Source organism: Mastomys coucha, unplaced genomic scaffold, assembly GCF_008632895.1.
Source record: "Mastomys coucha isolate ucsf_1 unplaced genomic scaffold, UCSF_Mcou_1 pScaffold20, whole genome shotgun sequence".
Lineage (NCBI taxonomy): Eukaryota > Metazoa > Chordata > Mammalia > Rodentia > Muridae > Mastomys > Mastomys coucha.
The window spans coordinates 80,141,783-80,150,415 of NW_022196903.1; positions in this window are offsets into that span (position 1 = coordinate 80,141,783).

Here is an 8,633-nt window from a genome sequence, read left to right on the forward strand (position 1 = left end):
AAAAAAAAAAAAAAGAAGAAGTTTCTGCTAAACAAATAGGTTCTTACTGGTGCTCAGGGAACCCAGCTTAGAGATAGAAATAGGGCCAGGAGACAAGCATGGGCATGTGGGGAAACCCTGGGAAGGTCTGGGAGGACAGCTTAGTGGCCTAAAGCAGTGTCCCCAGGATCTGCAATGACTTCCAAGGCTGGCAGGAAGAACTGTTTTACTCTGGCAGCTGGGGGCAGCTTGGCCATGGGGTAGCTCATTTGTGGGAGAGCATGGGAGGGAGGTGAGGGCATTCCTAAGCCTGGGATGGGGTTCATCTCTTGTCCGCTTGGATTTTCTGCCAACTTCCTGCCTCGTCTGAGAATCTTAAAACTCATCAGGCTTTGGGGAGTAGATTGAAAGCTCCAGAGAGGAGCAGATATAATCTGAATTGTGGAGCCCGTGCCTTCCAAGCCAAACTGAGGAAGCTGGCACAAGGCCAGGAGTTCAATTGTGCAAAAGGTCTGCAGCCGGTTCCCTGCAGGGAATTGGGGACAGTTTTGGGGCAACCCTGTTTTACTTGGTGATATTGGGAATTGAACGTAAGGCTTCACACAATGCTAGGCAGCCATTCTATTACTGAGCTATACCCCCACTTCCTTTTTAAATATTTATATTCCAATATAGTGGCTCATTAAATTGCTTAGGCTGGCCTTGAACTCATTCTGCAGCTCCAGTGGGCATTAAACTTGTGGTCTTGTCTGAGTCTCCTGAGTACCTGGGCTAACAGGCGTGTACTACACACCTAGCTGGTGTTTTCCTGCTGGGTCCCTTTCTCTAGGCCTATGGAGTGGCTGGCTCCTGGATCCACCACCACTGGATCCCGCTTTTTGAGTAGGAGGCGGGAAGCCTGGCTGACCCCTCTTCCTGAGAGCCTGAGGACTCTGAGCCGATCACAACAACAGTGACATTCTCCATGGCCTCTCTTCCCTGGTACCAGCCTGACTCAGGATCTAATTCCTAGAGTTCACTAAAGCCTGGCTCTGGGTAACCAAACCAGAATTAACTGAAATTAGCCCCAGGGCATGGGTGAACAGGTGTGGACAGGAAGCCTGGACGACAGAGGGTGGTCGCCTTGAGGACCTAGACCCCGCCCTCCCTCATCTTTTTGGAGATCTGAAGAATGTTGGTGTTGCTCTGGGCCTAGCCCTCTCTCTAGGGTACAGGCCCAGTGGTACCTCCCTGTGACCTAGTTTTCTGTAGGTCCTTCAGATCCTACTAGCCTCTTTCTAGGCCAAAGGAGGGTGGATGAAGAGTGGGTGGAGGTGAGAGAGGGACCTAGGAATTGAGTAGCCAGGCCAGAATTCTAGGACACTAACTCAAAATGTCCCTGCCCTTCTCTTACCCAGAAAGGGGCTGAGCCCGTGCTGGGTAAATTCCTGTGGGTGTCTTTGCAACTTATGACACTATACCTTGGCCTGGGCTGGCAACTCTCAATGAGGAGACCTCCCCCTTGTGCCCCTCCCCACCCCGATACACACACACCCAGGAAGGGCCTGCAGAACAGCCACCATCGGGGAGGGACCACGTGGTGCAGGAGGCCCCCTGGACTAAAGCAGGTGTTTTGTAGGCGTGAGACTGATTAAATGTGGTTGATGGTGGAGGCTGTGGCTGTGACTCTGCTGTAGAAGCTTGCCTAGCATGCAGGAGGTGACCCTGGGTCCAGTCCTCAGTATTCCATAAGCTGAGTGTGGCGATACCCACCTCTAACTACACCATGCAGAAAAGCCAGGAGAATCAGTAGTTCAAGGCTAGCCTTGCTACAAAAGCTGGCACTCAACCTGGGCTTCATGAGACAGTGAGTGCCTCAGAAGACTACAAGAAAACCAATTTGTTTTCATGGGCAAAATTCCAGGGCTGCTCTCCAGGGATCGGGACCCAAGGTGCCCAAAGCAGAAGCAAGGAGAAAAGCCAGTGGGTTTGGCTATAACCCTGGGAGGTGCATTTACACTTCATTTAAAGGTACTGTCCATCCTGGACAGTGCTGGCTCCCCAGTGTAGGATGGATTGTGGAATGAAGAGGAAGGCTGAGATCTGGAGGCAACAGGGGGTACTGTGATGAGGAGAAGCTTGAATCTTGGTGGCACACCAGATTCTCATGGGAAGACTGGCAAGAGCTCACCTGTTCTTTCAGTGTGCAGCTGCCTGGGCCAAATCACACTGGTGCTTTGTCTTGCCTGTGTGTAAGTCACAGCAGACACACACATCAGGCTTGCCTGGCATCTAGGCTAACATAGACTCTCAGGCCCCACCCAGACCCAGGCTGGGGCACAAAACTTCAGAGTCCTAGCCTGGGACACCCTTTACCAAGGAGCCAGTTCCTCACCTGTCGAAGCTCCGCTTGCTCTGATCACAGCTCCACTCACCAGTCACCCCCAACCCCCACAGAGTGGGCTAGATCCTGCTGGGTGCTTTTACTCAGTAAATGTTTAATGTACTGTAGAACTTTTGGAATAATTTCAGGCTTACAGAAAAGTTGCAATAAAACAAGTTCACACCGTTACTCATGTTAACAGAATTAACTTTGTGATTCTCCCCCACCTAGAGGAACCATCTGAAAACTGGAGATCAGAAATACCTGTTTATTTTAAAAAGACTTTCTCCCATGTAAGCATAGTGGTTACCAAAATCAGTAAATCATATGTGTACATGTGTGTGTATGTGTGTGTGTAAATCATGTGTGTGTGGTACACATGCATGTGGTGGCCAGAGCTTGCTGCTGGTTGTCTCTCTCCACATTATTTAAAAATTTTTATTACTACATTTTATTTTTATGTGAAGGTATTATAGAGCTAATTCTCAGCTTCTACCACCATGTGGGTTCTGGGAATTGAACTTAGGTCATCAGACTTGGTGGCAAGTGCCTCTACCTGCTCATCCATCTCATCAATTCCATGTTATTTTTTGACACAGAGTCTCTCACTGAACCCATAGTCTATTGGCTAGACTAACTGCCCAGAAAGAAGACCATGAACTTCCCGTCCTCCTGCCTCTACACCTGCCACACACCCAATGTATGATTTATGCAGTTCTGAGGATCAAACTGAAAGATTTTGCATTTAGACAAGCAATCCATAACCGTAGCCTTTAGGTCACCTTTCATCTTGTGAATGGGAATTCCTGAAAAGAAGCCATGTCCACAAAGGCCAAGTGACTGCTTACTTCAGTGACTCCCTCGGGGAGGTTGGAATGTTGTAGGATCAGAGTCTAATTAAGATTTTTCTTGGGCTATGTTTTGCCTACTAAATAGCCATTTCATCTCTCACTCTGTCAGACCTAAGTCCTCTGACTAACAGATGAAAAGCTTTTGGGATGAATTACCTTAACCCTAGTATCCTGCCAATCAAAGGGCTAAGAGTTTCATCAGACAGCATCCGAGGCCTATAGCTGAGATCCCTCTGCTCTGCCGGAAGTGCCCACTTAATGTTTCCAACAGTGTATGCAAAAGGTCTTGATCTGTGATTTTCTTGTTCTGTTACTATGAAATCTTCATGAAACTGCTTCCACATTGAAACATGGAATTAGTGGTAACCTAACCCTGTGTTCCCCACTCATATTTAGCTCCAGAATAAACTCTCTCTCCATTCTCTTTGAGGTAATAACTATATTTTTGCATTGATGATAACTTGTCACTTGGTTAGGCCATCTCCATTTTCATGACTTTGAAATGTCTAAGGATCCCTAGCTGGCTTTTTACAGAATGGCCTTCACCTTGCCTAAATCTCCTGTTTTCTCATCATGATGAATTTGGTGGGAATATCCAGGAGAGACGATGTGCCTTCAGGCATCACGTCAGGGATGTAGGTGCTCACTTGTCCAAGGGCTGGGGATGCTGGCTCATTTGCTTGCTCAGGGTACTGTCAGCCAAGTTTCTCCACCCTTGGGTGACTACTTTCCCCTGTAATGAGTCAGTACCCTATAAAGACCACCTGAGGCTCTGTAAATGTTTCTCTGTAGACACTGCAGCTTGATGATCCTGCAAGCCGAGTCACTTTCTGTGAGGGCGACCCAGTGGGGATTTTCCAGCTTTGTCCTCCTTTCTCTGCTGGCACTGGGTTTCCCCCATTGATGGATTCATTCACTGGTTACCTCCCATTGCCATGGCTTAGCTGTATCTGTCTGACCTGGACATATCCTTAGGAGGTATCCCTGTTGATTCTGATGTCCCGGTTGTTTCAAATTTGGCTGTGGGTTCTCTCCAAATTGGCTCCTGTCTTCTTGGGGCATTTTTCAATTGTAACTGGAGTCCTCTTGGGTATTGGTAACACACCTATAATCCTACATGGTGAGGTAGGAGCAGGATGATGTCTGAGTTTGAGGTCAGCCAGGACAACATAGCAAGACTTTTTCTTAAAAACAGAAAAGCATTCAGTTGTCCCAGAGTTACCATGAGAGTCTGTGTGTGGGCTTGCCCACCTTGCCTAGTACTAGCTATACACTGTCTTAGTTAGGGTTTTACTGCTGTGAACAGACACCATGACCAAGGCAAGTCTTGTAAAGGACATCATTTATTTGGGACTGGCTTAGAGGTTCAGAGGTTCAGTCCATTATCATCAAGATGGGAGCATGGCAGCATCCAGGCAGGCATGATGCAGGCGGAACTGAGAGTTCTACATCTTCATCTGAAGGCTGCTAGCAGAATACTTGCTTCCAGGCAGCTAGGAGTAGGGTCTTAAAGCCCACGCCCACAGTGATGCACCTATTCCAACAGGGCCACACCTCCAAATAGTGCCACTCTATGGGCCAAGCATGTACAAATTATCACATGCACATATACTGTTGCCCCAGCCCTCTTCTCTTCTGTCATTTTCTTTCAGATGCTGGCCAGAGCATGCTTTCCATAACATGACCTCCATGCCAGCTTAAGTCCACAGCACAGCCTTCCCTTTGCTCCCTCCATCTCTTTCCCTGGGTCAGCTGCTGAGACATGCTTTGCCTGCCCTGCAGTGGCTTTTCTTTTAAATGTTAATAAAATTGCCTGAGAGATTCAAAAAGTACAAAAAAGTATATACATAAACAATAAGAAGAAGGAAGGTCCTGGAGTTGGAAAGGGCTCAGTTGACAGAGAACTTGTCTTGCACACACAAAGCTCTGGGTTCGGTCTCTAGCACTGCCTAACGGTACATCTATAACCCTAGCACTTAGTAGGTAGAGGTAGGAAGGTCAGAAGTTCAAGGTCATCTTCTACATGTTAGTGAGTTCAAGGTCAGCCTTTGATATATGAGACACCGCTTCAAAAAAAAAAAAAATTCAGAGTCTTTATTTTTCAGTACAAAATGTTCCAGGTTAACTTGTCCTTGCCTAGCACATTTTTTTCCAAAAAGCTTGGTTCCTTCCTTAGGGTTTGGTATTCAGAAGCCAGAATCCAGGAGTAGTTACTCTTTGTCTTACATACACACTAACCCTAGGTTTTCTCAGTTGTCACAGCCAAAGAAAAGCATATAACACACGTAGCATATTTATTGATTAGAAATTATTATTATTAGCCAGGCACATCTTTAATCTCAGCACTCAGGAGACAGAGGCAGGTAGATCTCTGAGTTCAAGGCAAGCCTGGTCTACAGAGTGAGTTCCAGGACAGCTAAGGCTATACAGAGAAATACTCTTTCAAAAAACAAAAATAGCTGGGCAGTGGTGGTGCACACCTTCAATCCCAGCACTTGGGAGGCAGAGGCAGGCAGATTTCTGAGTTCAAGGCCAGCCTAGTCTACAGAGTGAGTTCCAGGACAGCCAGGGCTATACAGAGAAACCCTGTCTCGAAAATACCAATAATAATAATAATAATAATAATAATAATAATAATAATAATAATAATAATAATATCTCCTCCAAATGTGTAAGGGGCCTTTGTCCAGCTCCTGCATGCTCTTTGGTTGCTGGCCCAGTCTCTGTGAGCCTCCATGGGCCCAGGCTAGTTGACTCTGTAGGTCTTCTTGTAGTGTCCTTGATGCCTCCAGCTTGCTCAATGCTATCCCCAACTCTTCCACAAGACTCCCCAAGCTCCACCTGATGTCTGGCTGTGGGTCTCTGCATTTTGTTCTTCTTATGGGTGCCCTAACAATTGGAGGGGAAGCTGTTTCTATTGCCTGCCATTGGATCCCCTTCCCCTAACTGGACTGCTTCACCGGGCAGTGGGAGAGGATGCGCTTAGTCCTTCTGGAACTGGATGCCCCACAGTGAGGTCGTACCCAAGGGGGGCATCCCGTTCTCTGAGGAGAAAGAGAGGGGGTAAGGGGGGAGGGATTTGTAAGGGTGAGACTGGGAGGAGTGGGGTCTGTGATCAGGATATAATTAATTAATTAACTAATTAACGAGAAAACAAAAAATATTAACTGTGTGCATTTGTGTCTTCATGTGAGCATGTGCATGTATGTATATGTTCCCAAGGAGGCAGAAGAGGTATCTGATCCTCCCAGAGCATGAGCTGCTATTGGTGAAAAGTTATCTGTCACAAGTACTGGGAATCGAACCTGGGTCCTTTGCAAGAGCAGCAAGTGGTGCTGACCACTGAGCCACTGTTCTAGCCCCTCCCACGGTATAGTTCTGTATTTCTTTCTGTATATATCAGGACTATGGGTTCCCTTTGACCCAGTGCAGTAAGCCCCAGCATTGTCCATCTTTCTAACTCTTTCCTTTCTGTATTTGTAAATCTTTCTGCTCACAGGGAGGAACCCAGTTCCAGGTTATTTATTTGTTCAATTCTGAAATACTGACAGGGGTTTCTTGATTGCTTACCCCCATCTGTGAAAAACCGACCCAGAAGCAATTAATCTCACTTCCTCGGTGCCTCAGGGTATGGGTGGCCCTTGGCAACAAACCCGAGGTGACAAACTCTGAATGCGATCACAAGACAGGAGCTTGGCCTCACGTGTGCAGGGCTTGCTTCAGGGCCAACTCTCGGAGGTCCCTTATCAGAAGACTCTGAGACAACTGGAGCCAGACCAAAGGGCACAAGTGCTTCTCCTCCCAATGGGTGCTGAGGGAGTGGCTGGCTTAGGTGCTCCAGATAGTGACCTGGCCTGGCCTGTCTGGTCCTCTGCCACCAAAAAAGACGCTGAGGTAGTTGACAGAGACGGCAGAATCAGGCAAATCCAAGCAGCCTTGGGTTAGACCTTCCTGGCCAGATTTTGAGGGGGCCACTATGACTGTCACTCATTTAATCTGCCATCAGAGAGTTGGGCCAGAGGGGAAGCGGCAGGCCTTGGTGAGGCTCAGTGTGCTCCCCACACTTGTGTCAGGGTTGGGGACCAGCAAGGGCCACATTGTCTGCCTGAGGCTCCTTAGAGTAGACTTTTACAAGGATCAGGCAGGTTGCTACCAATTGAGAGGTGACTCGAGGAGGGTAGAGGCCTGTGTCCTTTGAGGACATTCCAGGTGGCCTGGGAGGTAGATGATACTCAAGTAAAACTTGTATTGTTAATCTTTTGAGATTTTTTTTTTTTGCATAAATAAAAACAAAGCTCGTACCATAAGTGCAGATGTCAGTGGTGAGTGACCCAGGAAGTAGTGAAATGTGTCGGGTGGGGGAGGGGATGAAGGGACCCTGAAACACTGAGATGAAGGGGGCAAAGGTCCTGCCCTCAGCCTCGAGTTTATTCGGGAGGGGAAGGAAAGTGTCTTTATCTTATAGCCAGCACTGGCTTTTGGCACAATAGATAAAGAGCCCATCAAGGCCCTGCTGCCTACCCCACTAAAGAATCAGCAAACAAGGGCAGAGGCAGTGTTAGCCCCTCTTCATGGTATAGTCCAGAAGCTCAGGAGAGACTAGACAAAGCCTGATGGAGGAGGCCATCTGCTTAGGCAGAGAGTATGTTGGGAGAGACAGGATGATGAAAGAAGCTATTTGATGAAGGAAGCCTTCTCAGGGGGGTGGTTGTCGGATGGAGGAGGGTGTCTGATAGGGGAAGCTGTCTGATGGAGACCTTGATGAAAGACTGGCAGGGAGTGAGGAGGGCTATTGGAGGAGCACTCATTCAGTGGGCATTTGTAGGAGGTGAGGTCCTGGCGTTGGTGGCTCCTGAGGGAATTCCCCAGCACATCAGTGGATGTGCTGGCTGGAGAATGTTTCTACTCTCACAAAAACACCTCCAGAGATGCTTTATCTACACACACACACACACACACACACACACACACACACACACACACCCTCCCCAACAACTGGGGAAAACTATGACAGCGGGGTTATTGTGATTGGTATTGTTCAGATTCGAAGGACCCCATAGCCTTCAATCCAGTCAGCTGGACATGAGGACAGAGAGAGTCCAGAGGCATGAATTCGGGCTCTTTGCTTCAGACAATAGACAGGCCTTGGCCAGTAAATCTCAGATACATGTTAACTGTGGCTGGAAACATTTGTTTCTAATTAACTTATGAAAATAGAAAAAAAATTACCAAACAAGTAGAAGAGACATAAATGGCTTTAAAATAAACCCATAGGGAAAAATTCCCTAGCATTTTCCCCGAATTCCAAATCTTTTCTTTTAATTACCACTTTTTATTTCCATGTTACTTCTTTTGAGGTTTAAATTCTTTTTAGTGAGTTTTTGTTGTTTTTTTCTTTGTTTTTAGTGATTGGAGCCATAAGTGCTCATCACAGGAAAACT